The following is a 19,828-nucleotide window of genomic DNA, read 5'->3' as shown; positions in this document are numbered from 1 at the left end:
AAGCAACGGTATTTCGCATTTGCCTGCGCATTGTATATTTTGCATGTACGCTCCCCGGCTTTCGAAGATCAGGATTCTGATGAGAATCGAAAATTATGGAGCCACAGAGCTGATGGAACCATTTTATATTGAATCGAGATGGAGCGCATTTATATTAGTAAAACTTTTGCTTGTTTGTTTAGCATGCATGACATGTTGCTGTGACATAATCATCATGCTCCTAATCCAATATATTTGTTTGTTCGTGCATGTGTAGTAAGCTCCTTGTATGAATGCCCCATATAGGAAGAAAAACTTATTGCACGTTTGAGCTTTTCCGTGTCAACAACCTCTCGTCTTTGCCTGTATTTGGCACGGCGAATTCCGGATTTTTTTTCGGCGAACTTCTCGTCCTTCAGCCCCCACTTGCCTCTCCCCCACGCGCGCACGTGAACCTGGTCAACGCTACCAGTTAATCGCTCAGACAGCTACAAGCTGCTTCGTCGAATGGGCTGCTCTCGCAGGCAGGGGGCCAACCAAAGAACGCAGGCGGGCTAGGTCCTGTGGGGGAAAGTGTGGCGTTTATGGCGTTTTTTTTAATTCACCCTTTCTTTTACCCTTTCCTTCTATGCATCGCTAGCACACCGACAGGGTGCAACACGGCCTGAGTGCTTGTAGTCTTCTCCATTCTTGTCAGCACACTCCTATTGTGAAAAATGCTCGCTTGCGGTCGTCATTTCTACTGAAAAACCTACATGTTGAAATACGCAGCAATGTGGCTACGAATTTTTGTGAGTGTCAGAATTATTATAGGCGAAAAAACAACTAGAAAAAAGTTGGCGCTGGTGGCCACCGTCTTCGATGTGGGAACTCGGATACACAGAAGCATGGATCCTACACTGGTGGGTGCATTTCTTTTCTGCATGTTATAAGTTTTATAAGGAGCCGTATGTATATATGTATATATTACTTAAGCAGCCCTGGCTAATGTAGAGTGCCTGTAATTACATAGCTCTTTTATTCGCAGCGTTTGAATAATGCCTGGAGTAGAACACGTGTCAATCTCTGAATTTCACCCAAATTATAGGACTCCGATTTTATCAAGCCATGCGCGCTTCCTGATCCTGCTAGTCATACCGAGTAACCGCGCATCTTCTCACTGTTCTAGGTCACGCATCATTTCCAGCCGGCAGTTATTGTTTCTTTTCGTATAATAAATGCCTATTTTGCTAGTGTTTCCTGACGGAACTTCTCGGAATACACATTAAAAATTTCGCGCGAAGTCCGCATTGTGTCTAGACAGTCTGAAACTGTGCTTCCTGTGCAGAAGCAGGTTTTCCTGCAACTTTTTTCATTATAAAGCGCTATGCCGACTATGTGTGGGGTGTAAACAAGGCGGACGGATCCTGCGCATTTTGTGTTTGTTCTAAATATTCTCTGTTACACCTCCTACGAAATATGCCATATATGTCGAAATATTAAAAAGTGTTAGCTTACAAATCTCTTGCAAGAAAGTTTCTTGATTCACCCCTTCGAACTCTCTGCTACAGCTTATATTATGCTTGGGGTATGGCCATTTCTCAAATGGAAACACTGCCACGTACATTTGTCCTACCAACATATCTGATAGTATTTCTTTGTATTTTACAGTGCAAGCATCTCCTCAAAGCAATAGTGAAGTCGCTATGGGAAGTGGTAGCGAATTAAACGAAACCACCGCGTTATCGTGGTCCTCGGGGGCGTGACCATCCCGCCCTCATCCAAGCACTGACCAACCTGCCTACAAACGTCAGCTCCCTGCCCTGAAACTCCTGGCCAGCCCACCGTCCTTGGCACCTTGCCCAATTCCTATCCTGAGGCCTGTAAATAAACTGTTTGAAAATAACCGAGCGTCACCCATCTATGTCCACGGACAATGCCTGTTTGCGAAAATTCATTCGCAAATAAACTGCCACAAAAGGTAATTTCTGTATTCTTTTCTTATTATTTGCAAGTATAGAGGACTTCTGCTTCTTGACATAGTATCTTTTTGTCGAGCTTTCCTGGCTACTAATGAGTAAGACGGTATGGGGACAATTTCTATAAAGAACACCGCTAGCAAAAGGTTTGCAGTAAGAATGGATGCGTGCTCTAGAGCCTGCCTATCTAAAATATTCGTCATGCAAAGGCCATTAGCTCAAAGCTGGCATTATTATTGGCAACGATATGGCTCAATACTGGTCCTACGTTGGCAGCACAATGGCTTCTGCATTGGCTCGAAGCTGGCAATAATAATGGAAACAATATGGGGTCAACGCTGGTCCTACGCCTGCAGCACAATAGCTGCAGCATTGGCATAACATCGGGCCAGTCTCGGCTTTAACGCTGGGCCAGCATTGGATTGGGTTGCACTTTGTCAATATGCCAACATTGGCCTAATATTGGGAGCAATTTCTGCCAGTATTGGGCCATGGTTTGACCATTGCTGTTGTGCTGCCTGGGTACGAGCTGTATACAGTTGGAAGCACAGCTAACAGGCGCTACCTATTTTAGCTGCCTGGTTGCGAACAAAAGGTTTATCAGGTGCCCCAGGATAGGCGACCGTTCGGCAGATGCCGCTAGATACCGCTACCTTTTGGAGTCTCGTCAGTACCTGGGGTGTTTGAACTAGCATTTTGCCAGATATCTGACTTACCAGGCGTGGTTATCAATGTAGATTACATCGTGGTTTGGGTCTTAACGAAAGAAGAGCACGATTAGGTCCTGGTAGCTGTCCTGAAAACAGCCCAAAAAGCTGGTTTAGCATTTAACCTCGAGAAGTTCAGGTTCGGCATGAGAGAGCTACGTTTTCTCGGTGACATCATAGGCGCGAAATGCATATCCTAACTTCCACGGCTAGTCAAAGGTTTCGTTAAAATGCCGCGGCCAACAATCAAGGACGATGGACACGGTGCTATTATATGAATAAAAACGCAAATACGTGCCCTGTCCTCTGTTGCAGCTGCTTAGAGTGATAGCAAGGGGCAGCAAGACGAAGTACGCGCGTTTCTTACTACATCTATCGTCGGCCAGAATAACCAGGCATTGCCGATAGGCAAGTGCCTGCTGGAATAGACTTCTCCGTTTCCAAACAGCGTGACGTCACTGCCCCTTCCATCTGCTGCACTTTCGAAGTGGGCGCTCGTTGGCAAAAAACTTTCATGCGCGCCTGTTCTCTCTACGTAAGAGCTGTGCTTCTGTACCAACTGCCACAATCCTTATTCCGGCAACTTGCTATTTTCGAAGTGACAGCCTCTACGAAGTATGCTTACAAAGTATAATTGGCGCTGCTTTACCAGGACAACAACGTAGCGTTGTTGCCGCTTGCATGGTTCCTTTATGTCAGCATATAGCAATTTCGTAAGAATGTGCCTCTTCCGTAGATGAAACAACCACACAAATGTATTTATTACTCTTCAAAAGCAACCATTTTATCACAAAAGATGAAAGTTTTGACGGTGCTGAAATGATACTTCGCTTAAATCACTCGTCTCCAAACAAACATTTGTGTTGCATTGTTGTGAAGGTACTAATTTGCACCCCATTTAGCCTACAACTTCGTCTACAACTGTCAACCATTCCCCTCACATCGGCTCAGTGCAGCCGCACACAGTGGCGGCGATCGCGTTGAGATGACGGAGGAATGCAAAAATACTTCTTACCGTCCTTTAGGAGCATGTTAAGAAACGCCAGCTGCCAAAATTGATTCGGATCCTTTCCTTAAAATATTTCCCATAACCTGCTTTGCAGCTAAGGGGCGTTAAGCTCCGTAAATTCTTTTAATTATTAGTCATGGTAACGCGAATGTGGAAAAGTACATAAATTTTAATCCATTGCGCGGTAACTTCTCTATGCCTCCTTTTGAATCTGCGAACATTATCAGACCCAACATTTACATATTTATGTGTATCGTCCCAGCATGAATTTCGAGCTTTGAAAGTAGATATAACAATCACCAAAAAAAGGGAAGTCCACTTTCACTTATGACCCCAGAGATCTGCGTTAAAACGGGATAACATAATTGGTTGGCCTATGGTACATTCCCCGTGGTGAAATGTATACGCAGAGGTTTGGCAGTGGTCAAAACATGCTAACAGCTCATTTAGAGCCATACCTTTCAGTCGATAGGTTATGGTCAAACGAAGGCCTCATTCTTTCTTTTTTCTGCCCACACGCCGGTAGGAGATGGCATCACTAACCATCGCGTCTCATTCCTTCTCACCTGAAGTTCAATCGGCGCCTTATCAGTACGGCTTGCCTTATTGCAAGCATCCAAAGCCTCGCAAGCGAGATTTATTTCTATTCGCGTGGTAAATACACAAAAAGCAAACATACACACAAACAACACACACACACACTTATATAATGTGTTCGCTTTCCCTACGCAAAGATGAGCCAACAACGTCGCTGCTTTTCCCTGCACACCTTACCACATCACAACAAACGTGGCACACTTCCATGGAAATGCCGATATTCCTCATTGCACAATTCATCACAGACGACCACGTGGTTCACGTTCCCAAGCACCAAAGGCCATGGCCACTTTATTTTGATCACGCAGTGTACCACACACCAATGTTCTCCGACACACAACACTGCTACTCTGGCTGATTAAACACTACGCATCATTGCACTGCGCAGCTACCTCAGCGGGCTCCGCGGGAAACAACACGTACGGTGTCGGGGCGCCGCGGGGTGCAGAGAGGACACCTAGGCCGGCAATGACTCTGGCGTGACTTACAACCACAAGTCGTGGAAATATGATGAAGGGCTTTCGTGCAGCTACGCCGACAAGACTCGTCAGTGTGCGAGGTGCCTCTGAGCGAATACATCTCCCCGTAACACGATTTCCCACAGCACCTACGCTTGTATTCGTATTATTCCCGTTTAGTAATACTCATTATCAATCCACACATGCTTCGGAAGTTGAAAAGCAAGAACATGAGCCCTCACCAGCAGGCCACAGCAAGTTCGAGCTGGAGTGCATTCCGCCAGGCGGAGGTTAGCCGTATGGTAGCAGCTTAGTTCATGCACTTGCAACTGTTAGACCTGCAGTGAACGTACGCCAATAGGATTATAAAAATTGCTTTTATAGCCGAGTTTTGATCATAGTGGCCATCGTTCTTTAACGGGGCGATACTGCGCGCAGGGTATTTCTGCAACACAAGAACCACAAATTTGTTTATTTCGGCACGCGTACGGACACCGCTCGCTGTTCGCTTCAAGTACAGTAACCCTGCACCACTGACCCGAAATAATGACGCAATGCTCAAAGTATATATGAAAACGTGCCATGCGAATGTCACTAGCGTTGTACCGCACTCGGACGAAAAGGCATGAGCTTCCCGGGCTCTTGGAAAGCGGCGACTACGTGGTCGTACACGACCACGTAGTCACCGTGTTCGGAAAAGCTGTTACTGCGGGTTCTGACAGGTGGCCTTCATTTTCGTGTAATTCCTCAGCCATATAATTGGCGTGTTTGATAGCTTATTGCTAGGCTAAACTCTGCGCACATGTGCGCTCATTCAGACAGCTCGTACAGCTACCAATTGAAAATGCCCGTGCCCGCCGTACTCGGCTTACATCGAGCGGTGTTGTTTACGCTAGGGTATCGAGAGGGCCATCACTTGTTCACTGTGTAGCATAAGAGGCAAACTTTGCTTCTCAGTAACTAATAAATTTCTCAGCATAACAAGGCACACAGATCTACCACTCTACGTAGTTGAAATTGGTTCGTGGAAGCGCCGGCTAGCGCGACCGACAGCCTTCGATCAAGGACGGTGATGTACTACGGTGTTGGCACGCCGTCGTGTCGCCGCTTCCCACTTTTTGTGCGGGCATCGTACTATGCTAAGAATGGTTTACTTCAAGTCCGTAATGGCCTAGACTGAACTGTAAAAGCAGTCTCCTTCATCATACTTGGTGATCCTACGTTTTAGCTCCGCCGGTAGTGGACGAACTCGTAGCTTTGTTAGGCCTAATGAAGTTGCGCTCAACGAGGTCGACACCATGCACCTCAAACTCGACATGGACGGCTGGAAAGGGCTGGAAGTCGTGCATTTCATCTTAGGAAGTACATTCAGACTCAATTTGAGCGTCAATAAATACATATACAGACGCAGTTGTACGCGACATTCGCGTTGCCGGTGCCATGTTCTCATTCGGCGCCCCTTGACGTTCGCATCCTCGTCGACTATGCTGCAGGCTGCCCGCGCTATTGCATACGCGCGCGTCGTCTGCTTCACGAACCCCCGACGCCGTACAGCAAGTTGCCAGCACGCGCTGCTAGGGTACAGCGCATGCTCACTCGGATCATGTGAAAGACGAATGGTTAGAACGACAGACAGCTGAGCTAGTTGGTAAGGATTCATTATGCAAGAAAGAAGTGAGGCGTGCAGACAGGATACAAGAGTAGAGAAGTGGACAAAACGAACGCGGCGTTCGTGTTCTCCACTTCTCTACTGTTGTGTCCTGTCTGCACGCCTCACTTCGTTTATGAATAACGAATGGTTCACGTAAACGAAAAAGGGGAAAAAAGAGAACGCGCCCACTTGATGCCCACCTACACCATGCGAAAAACCGGCAGTGGCTGTGTTTTGCCAACCAGGGGTGCTATGCAGGATGCGCCTAGTTTGGCGAAACTCGGGATCTTCACGAGCTCTGGCGACACCCCAAGGTGAAAGCACGAATGGTACCAAGACACAGTTTATCTTTTGACAAGCCTCCAGTTTCATTGGTTTATCTAGATTCACTCTGGCTGGCTATAATTCCTTGGGCGTTGCCTTCTGGGCGGTAGACAAACTGGGGCTCACGTGATCATACCGTCGGTGCATGGTCGTGCCTTCTTTCACTTGTTTATCGTTCCACCGAGTGCACTACATGCAGAAGCAAGTTGTAAAACAAATGCATTTAGTACAATATTATTAATTACTTTAACGTGGTTTAGAAGCATTTTGAAGCTTACGGGATGTGCACTGAATGCGTCTTAGACTAATATGTAATTTAGTACGCTTCGCATTATTCCACGAGGGAAGGCTGTAGTGGCGTCATCACATCCATTCACCGGGCAAGCATGGCGGCTAAGCATCAGTGAGGCCCAGTGTAAACAAACCCGTACAACGAGCTTGCAGTGCGCGACGTAGTGATCAGGCTCGACGATGGTCACTATTTCTTGGATAGTTCTGTTCCTCCGTGGGAAATCTTCCCGTGCACCCGGTAAGACTGCCAATAGCTTCGGTGATTTTACAGATCGCAACGCGCACCTACTGTTCACGGCGCAATACTGAAGAAACAACTTGTCCGGTGCTGCTGCTGCGAGTGCGCGGAGCTCATCCACTCTACGTGACTGCGAGTGTCACGAACATTACATAGTGTGTGCAGAAGGAAGACAGCCTATATAGCTACGATGTGACAAGGAGGTGGTACCGATGATGGATCTCGCTACCAACACAGTAAAGAAGACATCGAGAAACTTCAGATAAGTATATTTTGACTGTTTCATATTTAGCATAATAAGAGTGCACGGATTAAGTCACTTTTGTAGTAACGAAATGAATGTTCAGCAGTTTAAAGAAGGCAGTGAGAACCAATGAGGGTTCGTGCTTTTACATGCAAGTGGGCCCTCTAAAATATGGAAAAGATGAAGGTCATCATCATCATCAGCCTGGTTACGCCCACTGCAGGGCAAAGGCCTCTCCCATACTTCTCTAACAACCCCGGTCATGTACTAATTGTGGCCATGCCATCCCTGCAAACTTCTTAATCTCATCCGCCCACCTAACTTTCTGCCGCCCCCTGCTATGCTTCCCTTCCCTTGGGATCCACTCCGTAACGCTTAATGACCATCGGTTATCTTCCCTCCTCATTACATGTCCTGCCCATGCCCATTTCTTTTTCTTGATTTCAACTAAGATGTCATTACCTCGCGTTTGTTCCCTCACTCAATCTGCTCTTTTCTTATCCCTTAACGTTACACCTATCATTCTTCTATCCATAGCTCGTTGCGTCGTCCTGAATTTGTGTAGAACTCTGTTCGTAAGCCTCCAGGTGTCTGCCCCGTAGGTGAGTACTGGTAAGACACAGCTATTATATACTTTTCTCTTGAGGGATAATGGCAACCTGCTGTTCATAATCTGAGAATGCCTGCCAAACGCACCCCAGCCCATTCTTATTCTTCTGATTATTTCCGGCTCATGATCCGGATCCGCCGTCACTACCTGCCCTAAGTAGGTGTATTCCCTTACGACTTCCAGTGCCTCGCTGGCTATTGTAAATTGCTGTTCTCTTCCGAGACTGTTAAACATTACTTTAGTTTTCTGCAGATTAATTTTGAGACCCACTCTTCTGCTTTGCCTCTCCAGGTCAGTGAGCATGCATTGCAATTGGCCCCCTGAGTTACTAAGCAGGGGAATATCATCAGCGAATCGCAGGTTACTAAGGTATTCTCCATTAACTTTTATCCCCAATTCTTCCCAATCCAGGTGTCTGAATACCTCCTGTAAACACGCTGTGAATAGCATTGGAGAGATCGTATCTTCCTGCCTGACGCCTTTCTTTATTGGGATTTTGTTGCTTGCTTTATGGAGGACTACGGTGGCTGTGGAGCCGCTATAGATATCTTTCAGTATTTTTACATACGGCTCGTCTACACCCTGATTCCGTAATGCCTCCATGACTGCTGAGGTTTCGACAGAATCAAACGCTTTCTCGCAATCAATGAAAGCTATATATAAGGGTTGGTTATATTCCGCACATTTCTCCATCACCTGATTGATAGTGTGAATATGATCTATTGCTAAGTAGCCTTTACGGAATCCTGCTTGGTCCTTTGCTTGACAGAAGTCTAAGGTGTTCCTGATTGTATTTGCAATTACCTTAGTAAATAGTTTGTAGGCAACGGACAGTTAGCTGATCGGTCTATAATTTTTCAAGTCTTTGGCCTTTCCTTTCTTATGAATTAGGATTATGTTAGCGTTCTTCCAAGATTCCGGTACGCTCGAGGTCATGAGGTATTGCGTATACAGGGCGGCCACTTTCTCTAGAACATTCTGTCCACCATCCTTCAAAAAATCTGCTGTTACCTGATCCTCCCCAGCTGCCTCCCCCCTTTGGATATCTCCCAAGGCTTTCTTTACTTCTTCCGGCGTTACCTTTGGGATTTCGAATTCCTCTATACTATTTTCTCTTCCATTATCGTCGTGGGTGCCACTGGTACTGTATAAATCTCTATAGAACTCCTCAGCCACTTGAACTATCTCATCCATATTAGTAATGATATTGCCGGCTTTGTGTCTTAACGCATACATCTGATTCTTGCCAATTCCTAGTTTCTTCTTCACTGTTTTTAGGCTTCCTCCGTTCCTGAGAGCATGTTCAATTCTATCCATATTATACTTCCTTATGTCAGCTGTTTTACGCTTGTTGATTAGCTTCAAAAGTTCTGCCAGTTCTGTTCTAGCTGTAGGGTTAGAGGCTTTCATACATTGGCGTATCTTGATCAGATCTTTTGTCTCCTGCGATAGTTTGCTGGTATCCTGCCTAGTGGAGTTACCATCGACTTCTATTGCACACTTCTTAATGATGCCCACAAGATAATCGTTCATTCCTTCAACACTAAGATCATCTTCCTGAGTTCAAGCCGAATACCTGTTCTGTAGCTTGATCTGGAATTCCTTTATTTTCCCTCTTACCGCGAACTCATTATTCGGCTCCTTATGTACCAGTTTCTTCCGTTCCCTTCTCAGGTCTAGGATAATTAGAGTTGTTACCATCCTGTGGTCACTGCAGCGCACCTTGCCGAGCACGTCCACGGTTAGCGCAGAGTATGAAGTCTATTTCATTTCTAGCTCTAGGTATTCATTACCCTCATACTATTCTATTCCGCAAACTCTACTAATAACTCTCCCCTGCTATTCCTAGTGCCTATGCCATATTCCCCCACTGCCTAGTCTCAAGCCTGCTTCTTGCCTACCTTGGCATTAAAGTCGCCCATTAGTATAGTGTATTTAGTTTTCACTCTACCCATCGCCGATTCCACGTCTTCATAGAAGCTTTCGACTTCCTGGTCATCATAACTGGATGTAGGGGCGTAAGCCTGTACGACCTTCATTTCGTACCTCTTATTAAGTTTCACAACAAGACCAGCCACCCTCTCGTTAATGCTATAGAATTCCTGTATGTTACCAGCTATATTCTTATTAATCAGGAATCCGACACCTAGTTCTCTTCTCTCCGCTGAGCCCCGGTAGCGCAGGACGTGCCCGCTTTTTAGCGCTGTATATGCTTCTTTTGTCCTCCTAACTTCACTGAGCCCTATTATATCCCATTTGCTGCCCTCTAATTCCTCCAATAGCACTGCTAGACTCGCCTCACCAGATAACGTTCTAGCGTTAAACGTTGCCAGGTTCATATTCCGATGGCGGCCTGTCCGGAGCCAGTGATTCTTAGAACCCTCTCCTGCGTCGCAGGTCTGACCGCCGCCGTGGTCAGTTGCTTCGCAGCTGCTGGGGACTGAGGACCGGGGTTTGATTGTTGTGTTCATGTAGGAGGTATAAAAGATGAAGGTAACCTTCACTAACTTGGTGAGATAACAGAAATTCATAAGTGACATTAGGCCAGCAAAATTTATGGAAGGGTATCTTTATCCAAGTGAAATATCAATAGCAAGTACTGATATAAAGCAGGAAACTTACACAAACATTTCATGGGTTGAACAGCACATTGAAGGCATTACCGAATTGTGATCGCCACGTTACCGATATCCTTGAAAAAATTCTAGAATCATTGCATTTCACCAGTTATGCAATATGGGACCTAAACCTGGAGGTTAACAAAGAAACTTGAGATGTCAAGGACTGTGCAGAAAGCGAAGTAAAAAAAAATTTTGGAGATAGCATTAAGGCAGGAAGACAGTGGCGTAGTAAATCATGGCAACTGATATGCTAGTTGAGATTAAGAAAAAAGAAAGGAATCGGCAGGCAGGCCATGCACGTATACGATCACTTGTTGCCAATTCATATCAGGTGATTACATAAGCATGACAGAATGGATGTCAAGGAGAGAGAACTACAGCCGAGGATGGTAGAAAATTGCGTAGTGGGACAAAAATATGATGTTTGTAGGCATAGGATGCAATCAGCTCGTATAAAATGGGATTGTAGGGTGAGGCATTTGTTTGCAGCGAACAAAAATAGGTTTGTGGTGCTGACAGTAGAGACTCGTGAAGGTGCGGGGCCACCTCAGCTGCTGGCACACTAATCAACATGACAATTGGCTCTGAAAAAGAAAACCGCAGTTATTAAAAATAAAGCAACGTTGTCCCAAAGCATTGTTTTATAATGCATACTACACTAGAGGCTTCCACAGTTAAGGGCACTTAGTACTAATAGTGCAACGAGTATTTTTCTTTGTAAATAATAGCTTTTATGCGGCTTATACATTCCAATACACTTTTTTTTTTGCAGCAAGACATTCTGCTGCTGGAGGCACTCAACTGCCTGGTGGCAGTAGGTGAGCGCCAGGCACCTGCTCTTGAGAGTGTGGCAGAGGTCCAGAGGGCTACTCTGCAACAGTAGTATCGGTGCCCTCACTGCTCTCCTGTCGAGCCCACAGAAGGCACCTTGTTAAGGAGCTTTCTGTTTAATATTTTGTTTATTATTCAAGAACATGAATGAAATTATTGCAGTAGACATTGTGCTGTGAATATTAGGAGACTTGAAAATAGGCAAAAACGTAAGACAACTGTGCCACTCTTGGACCATGTAAATAAAAATTCACTAATGCAGCATACACGTCATCGTACTGTTTGTTCTTTCTATGTGCAATAATACAGTGCGTGTTGATTAGCCACAAGATGAATCATGCGTGTAATTCACAATGAAGACAGGAAACAGCAGGAGCCTTATAATAATGCCATCACCTATAGACTGTGCATATGACTGCAACACTCCCCAATTCAAATGTGCCATTACATGCATATTCGATACCACATATTCTTTAACATTGTCTTATAACTGCATGTACCATATTTCACACACCTTAAGCCCTTGCATAGCACACTTCTGGTGTATCCATTTCATAGGCCAAATAATTGTACACTTTGTCCTTTTGTGTTGTATGAAAAGCAGCATCCTTTACAGTCGGATAAAACTTCCGAAGACAGGAGAGGCCCCACCCAGATGACCAAAGCGCAGCAGCCGATTGCCTACACGTCTAAAGAAATAGTCCCGCTCCAACGAGCAGGTATTAGTCTGTCCGGTGGCACGATGTCAGTCTAGAGTGCATGCCCATTGGTGCAGGCTTGTGTTCCCCTGCCTTAAAGTGCACATTCCGCAGCCTCCTAAAGTTGTATCCGACTATAGAAACACGTAATGCCTTGCACCAGTTGCATAGACTTCCGCAACTTGATAGCACACAATGATCAGGAGCAGAATCTATAACGGCATCCAAGCAAAGCTGGCTGGCCACACTTCCATTATGAAGGGCTGAAAAAGGTCTCGCCAAATATTCCCATGACGTCCTTGAAAAAGAGATGGTGTTTAGCACTTCTTTAGAATCAAAAACAGATTACACTGAATGTTGTGTAGCACGTCAAAACAAACTCAGCTCGGCCATTTGCACAGCATGTAATGGGAGGTTGTGCTTCACATAGGGAAAAAACTGCTCTGTCCAGTACAATTTGGAGGCCGGTATGGCACCTATTATGTCAACAGTGCCTATATACAAATTAAGCTTATCACAGGCATTGATTTCACCATTATTTTTGTATGATGGTTATTTCAATCAGTCCTTGTATTACATGAGCAGATGGATTTGAAAGCAAAGCTTTGTTTGCAAACCATCCGACTTCCATAGTTGTGTGGCAAGGCACTGGCATGTTGTCGAATAGCTCACACTTCCTCGGTCCTGCACCAAAGAAGCCCAATGCTCTATTTGAAGTTGGATCGCACAACAATTCAACGGCACACAAAGAAGTGTAACACACACAACAAAGCATTCAGCTGTGTATATTTCTCTTTGTGTCCCGTCGAATTGTTGTGCAATTAAACTTCAAGCTTCTATACCAATACACCTTCTTCAACCTCACCAATGCTCTAGTTATTAGGCCACAATGGTGCACATCTTTGAAATTTCCCAACACAAATTAGCTCTCCAAAAAGTCACAAATGTTAAATTTTGCAGCACAGCTGTATGTATGCACGTGCCATATTCTTTACCACTAAACTCATTGGAATCAAAGAGGCAAACATTAACCAGCCTTGCTGCTGCCGTTACCCTTATCATCATGACACCAATGGAAAGACAGTGCCACGTATCAGTAAATGGAGAGCTGAGAGAAAGGAGTGACAGCGAGGGCTTACAATAAAAATAACGGTTACGAGACATGTTCAATGCCAATATATTCTGCACGTCGCTCAGCCTACTTTGGCATTGCGGCAAGCGTTTACTCGTTTGGGCATATCATGTTTTGTGTAATCATTGCTGTAAAGCTGTACAAATGGTCTATTTGCTCTGCAATTTTTATTTTTATCATGGTGGGTTAAAGACCCCCTTTTCATTGGCATCTGCACTACATTTCTCCCGATATGTAATTTTGCCTTGGTGGTTCATGACATCTTCACGTACAGAGAGTTCTGCAGAGTATCGGATGTGCATACGTGTACTGCTTAAGAATTAGAACCCCATTATGAGATGAAAATATACGATTTATCCATCCAGAATAACGCCGCCCCCCCCCCCCCCAAAAAAAAGATGCACTGAACCTCTGGCACATGCATCGACAGTGAACAGAGCAAACGATCTCAAGTATTTTCTTCATGCAAGCCAACACACTAAGATCCTCAATGCATTTTCATTTCGCCACAAATGCATAGGCACAACCGGCTTAGCGCAACATCCACATCTCGCGCTGCAACAAATTGTGCAATGCCTCGCTGTGTCATAGTGCGGCTGATAGATTACGCATGACCAAAATTCAGCATTGTGCATACTTACTAACTTCACCAATGAAGAACCCCAAGTTCTTTATGAGATTAGGATTCATAGGTTACTTCACACAATTTGTGATATCCATTTATCTACTTATACTTAATTAACCTCTTGCCCAAGAAAGTGAGCCATTTGGAAGGCACCCTGACAGACAAGTAGAACAATCGGCAAAAAGTGATCTACCAGCGAAAAAGTCGGTTAATCACAGTAACGCTGACATCTAAGGCGCCTTAATTCCTACGTACGTTCTTTCGACACACCCGACTACGTTCGTAATCTTCCCATGAAGTAGGAAGCATTCTTTTATATATGCCTGCTCAGCCGCAGTATTCTGGAAAGCTAGCCACCACTTACGCACTGCCGCATCGATAAGCGCGTCCGACACATCTCTGACACAGTGGCTAACAGTAGTTTGATGGCGTCCGATGTAACGCTCGGCGCCGACACTTCTCTTAAAACTCCCAGTCTCGTAGAAACGGAGCGCACAGATGACTTGCTCTACGACGGTGAGCGAATGAAGCCCGCCACGCTGTCTCCGCAGATCAGAGTCTTCGCCTAGCTCGTCACACAGCCAGCGCACTGATGTCTTCGACAGGCGAAAATGACGCTGAAACTCTCCGTCGGGCATGTAGGTGAACGGGTCCGGACGGTCATACTGACGCTTGCTGCCGCTGGATGGAATGAAACAGGCTGCTGCTGCCGCCGCCATGTTCCCGAGTTGAACTCGGAGGGGGTTTCGCGATGTACGAGTTTAGCACGAGTTCGCCTGTCAATCAAAACCAGAGGTCACGCCCCGCGCGAGGCATGTAACTCTTTTGCGCGCACCCACTACAGTTGGGCCACGCCCAACTTATCTTCCGGCAACAGCGACGCGGTTTTGAGCTGAGAGGCATCTACAATCTTCACCGCCGACATAAAACGCGCACAACGCACTGTCATCGGTGATGTACTGAGCACCACTATCAAAACCAAAGCCTTGACTGTCGCTGGCTTATGCATACATCTTCTCGGGCGGAGATGGCCGCACAACACGGTTTCATGGCCTGCATTGTGGCGCGTAGCGCAGAGTAAATAATTATCGGCACGTCACTGTAGCTGCTTACAAGGCGTCGATGTGGCGAGGGGGACGACGATGCTAAGGAGTGCGTACTGCAGCAGTCGTTTGAGATGGCTGCTCTGTCATCGGTGATGAAACGGAGCCACAGCGTCGTAAACACGATCAGCGTCTGAGAATCGCTCGCTCTTCTAGACCCAGTGCAATGGCACTTCTTCATCACAAGCACTGTACACTCAACAGTTCCAACACCTCTCTCCGTTCGAAACCTGATTTCATACCTGCACACAAGAGCCCTCACCTGCCAAAATGTGAGTGCTGCGTTGTCATTACGATATCCATCTGCGATCGCTGCTGGCTCCAGCAGAGGTAATCTGCAAGCACCTTCGACTGCGCAACACACTCATATACTGCGTACATGCGCTCAGAGGCACCTTCACTGGGCAAGCGATTACAAGCGATGAATTGTGTCGCTGGGGAAGCACGCACTTTTCGCAGTGTATCGCAGAGGCTTCGCGCACAAAGATAAACTGGTACATTTTCACTGAACTGCGTCATTACGCACTGTAAAATAACATGCCGCCATTTCGTAGCGGCAGCCGTTGTGTCGTTTTTAGTTGGTAAAGCGAGGGCCTTAATGGCCTACGAAGCACCTGCGATGAACAGCCGTACCTTGGCGCTGCGTTTTTATTCCCCTAATGGAGAAAGAGTGGCCATGACCATCCATGGATCATGACCGACATAATTGAGAATAGCTCTGCAGCGCCCCTAGGCGACTTATCACCTTATGAACGCCCTCGTGCGTCTGTGCTGCTTCAATGCACCGCTTCTAAGATTTCGCCCCCCTGTCGCCAGTCGCGGCAAGAAGTGCAAAATTTAATAATTTGCTGGATCTCCGTTTGTCATCACAAATTTCTAGCCTTGAAAACGAAAAACAGATACCTTAAGAAATAAAAGTGTTCGTTATTTTATTTGTTGTATTTTAACGTATTTGTTTTAGTGAAAGTGTAGGTGCAAGAATGCGCCGCATGTACCCTGTTCGCATTCGATGGAGGATAGGCAGTGCCCGAAGGATGAGGCACGCCCTTGACGCGCCCGGGAAAGGCGTGGTAAGCGGCTCACGGCAAGTGTGCTGACAGACAGCGTGACAGTCACGGTATCGCTAAGTTGCGATTATCCGTTGATAACAATACGCGGCGCTGGCGCGTTTCGTTGTGCAGCCTTCTGCGCTTGAAACTTGGAAGCAGCGTGCCGTGCAGGGTGCGCTCACGTTGTCATACGCGGCTTTTTGTCTACATAATTTTTTGCCTGCACCTTCGGCGCGTTCCGCGCTATCTCCGTTCACTGACTGCCATGGAGCAAACTCGGGTAAAACTCGGGTGAACGAGAAACTCGGCGCATCCTGCATAGCACCCCAGGGCTGCTATGCAGGATGCGCCGAGTTTGGCAAAACTCGGAATCTTCACGTGCTCTGGCGACACCCCAAGATGAAAGCACGAATGGTACCGAGACACAGTTTATCTTTCGACAGGCCTCCAGTTTCATTGGTTCCTCTAGATTCACTGTGGCTGGCTATCATTTCTTGGGCGTTGCTTTCTGGCTGGGCAGTCGTCAAACTGGGGCTCACGTGATCATACCCTCCGTGCATGGTCGTGCCTGCTTTCACTTGTTTGCATTCCACTGAGTGCATTACATGCACAAGCAAGTTATAAAACAAATGCATTTAGAACAATATTATTAGTTACATTAACGTGGTTTAGAAGCATTTTAAAGCTTACGACATGTACCCTGAAAGTGCATTAGACTAATTTGTAATTTAGTACGCTCCGCCTTATACCACGAGGGAGCGCTGTGGTGGCGTCATCACATCCATTCACCGGGCGAACATGGCGGCTAAACATCAAAGAGGCCTAGTGTAAACAAACTCGTACAACGAGCTTGCAGTGCGCGACGTAATGATCAGGCTCGACGATGACCACTATTTCTTAGATAGTTCTGTTCCTCCGTCAGCAATCTTTCCGTGCACCCCGTAAGACTGCCAATAGCTTCGGTGATTTTACAGATCGCAACGTGCACCTACTGTTCACGGCGCAATACTGAAGAAACAACTTGTCCGTTGCTGCTGCTGCGAGTGCGCGGAGCTCATCCACTCCACGTAACTGCGAGTGTCACGAACATTACATAGTGTGTGCAGAAGGAAGACAGCCTATATAGCTACGATGTGACAAGGAGGTGGTACCGATGATGGATCTCACTACCAACACAGTAAAGAAGACATCGAGAAACCTCAGATAAGTATATTTCGATTGTTTCATAGTTAGCATAATAAGAGTGCACGGATTAAGTCACTTTCGTAGTAACGAAATGAATGTTCAGCAGTTTAAAGAAGGCAGTGAGAACCAATGGGTGTTCTTGCTTTTACATGTACGTGGGCCCGCGAAAGTATGGAAAAGATGAAGGTAACCTTCACTAACTTTGTGAGATAACAGAAATTCATGAGTGACACTAAGCCCGGAAAATTTATAGAAGAGTATCTTTATCCAGGTGAAATATCAATAGCATGTACTGATATAAAGTAGGAAACTTATACAAATATTTCATGGGCTGAACAGCACATGGAAGGCATTATTGAATCCTGATTGCCACGTGACCGATATCCTTGAAAAAAGTTTAGAATCATTGCATTCTACCGGTTATGCAATATGGGACATAACCCTGGAGGTTAACAAAGATACTTGATATGTCAAGGACTGTGCAGAAAGCGAAGTAAGAAAAATTGTTGCAGATAGCATTAAGGCAAGAAGACAGTGGCGTAGCAAACCGTGGCAACTGATATGCTAGTTGAGATTAAGAAAAAAAAATGGAATCGGCAGGCAGGCCATGCATGTATTCGATCACTTGTTGCCAATTCATTACAGGTGATAAAATAAGCTTGACAGAATGGATGTCAAGGAGAGAGAGCTACTGCCGAGGGTGGTAGAAAATTGCGTAATGGGACAAAAATATGTTTGTAGGCATAGGATGCAATCAGTTCGTAGAAGACGGTATTGTAGGGTGAGGCATTTCTTTTGCAGCGAACAAAAATAGGTTTGTGGTGCTGACAGTAGAGACTCGTGAAGGTGCGGGGCCACTTCATCTGCTGGCACACTAATCAACATAACAATTGGCTCTGAAAAAGAAAACTCCAGTTATGAAGGATAAAGCAACGCCGTCCCGACACATTGTTTTATTATGCATACTACACTGAAGGCTTCCACAGTCAAGGGCACTTAGTACTAATAGTGCAAAGAGCATTTTTCTTTGTAAATTATGGTTTTTATGCGGCTTATTCATTCCAATACACTTTTTTTTTGCAGCAAAACATTCTGCTGCTGGAGGCACTCAACTGCCAACTGCTCTCCTGTCGAGCCCGCAGAAGGCACCTTGTAAAGGAGCTTTCAGTTTAATATTTTGTTTATTATTCAAGAACATGAATAATATTATTGCAGTAGACATTGTGCTGTGAATATTAGGAGACTTCAAAATAGACAAAAACGTAAGACAACTGTGCCACTCTTGGACCATGTAAATAAAAATTCACTAATACAGCATACACGGCATTGTGCTGCTGTTCTTTCTATGTGCAAGAATACAGTGCGTGTTGATTAGCCACAAGGTGAACGGTGTGTATAATTGACAATGAAGACAGGAAACAGCAAGAGCCTAATAATGCTATCACCTATAGAGTGTGCATATGACTGCAGCACTGCCCGATTTAAATGTGACATTACATGCATGTTCGATAAGACATCATCTTTACCATTGTCTTAAAATTGCATGTACTAATTTTCACACATCTTAAACCCTTGCATAGCACACTTCTGATGTATCCATTTCATAGGCCAAATAATTGTACACTTTGTCCTTTTTTGTTGTATGAAAAGCAGCATCCTTTACAATCGGATAAAACATTAGATGCCAGGAGAGGCCTCGCCCAGATGACCAAAGCGGAGCAGCTGATTGCCTCCACATCTACAGAAATAGTCCCTCTCCAACGAGCAGGTATTAGTCTGTCCGGTGGCATGATGTCAGTCTAGAGTGCATGCCCATTGGTGCAGGCTTGTGTTCACCTGCCTTAAAGTGCAGATTCCGCAGCCTCCTAAAGTTGTATCTGACTATAGAAACACGTAATGCCTTGCACCAGTTGCATAGACTTCTGCAACTTGATAGCACACAATGATCGGGAGCAGAAATCTGTAAAAGCATCCATGCAAAGCTGGCTGGCCACACTTCCATTATGAGGGGCTGTAAAAAGGTCTCGCCAAATATTCCCATGACGTCCTTGAAAAACAGGTGGTGTTTGGCACTTCTTTAGAATCAAAAACAGATTACAGTGAATGTCGTGTACCACGTCAAAACAAACTGAGCCTGGTTATCTGCACAGCATGTAATGTGAGGTTATGCTTCACATTGGAAACAAACTGCTCTGGCCAGTACAATTTTGAGGCCGGTATGGCACATATTATGTTAACAGCGTCAATATACAAATTACACTTTTCACAGGCCATTGATTTCACCATTATTTTTGTATGATGGTTGTTTCAATCAGTGCTTGTATTACATGAGCAGGTGAATTTGAAAGCAAGGCTTTATTTGCAAGCTTTCCGACTTCCATAATTCTGTGGCAAGGCACTGGCATGTTGTCGAACAGCTGAAGATGAATAAAATTTTTGATTTGATTTGATTTTGAGCTCACACGTCCTCGGTCCTGCACCAAAGAAGCCAAATGCTATATTTGAACTTGGATCGCAC

This window comes from Dermacentor albipictus, unplaced genomic scaffold (genome assembly GCF_038994185.2).
Source record: "Dermacentor albipictus isolate Rhodes 1998 colony unplaced genomic scaffold, USDA_Dalb.pri_finalv2 scaffold_18, whole genome shotgun sequence".
In the NCBI taxonomy this organism is placed as follows: domain Eukaryota; kingdom Metazoa; phylum Arthropoda; class Arachnida; order Ixodida; family Ixodidae; genus Dermacentor; species Dermacentor albipictus.
This window is presented reverse-complemented; position numbering follows the sequence as displayed.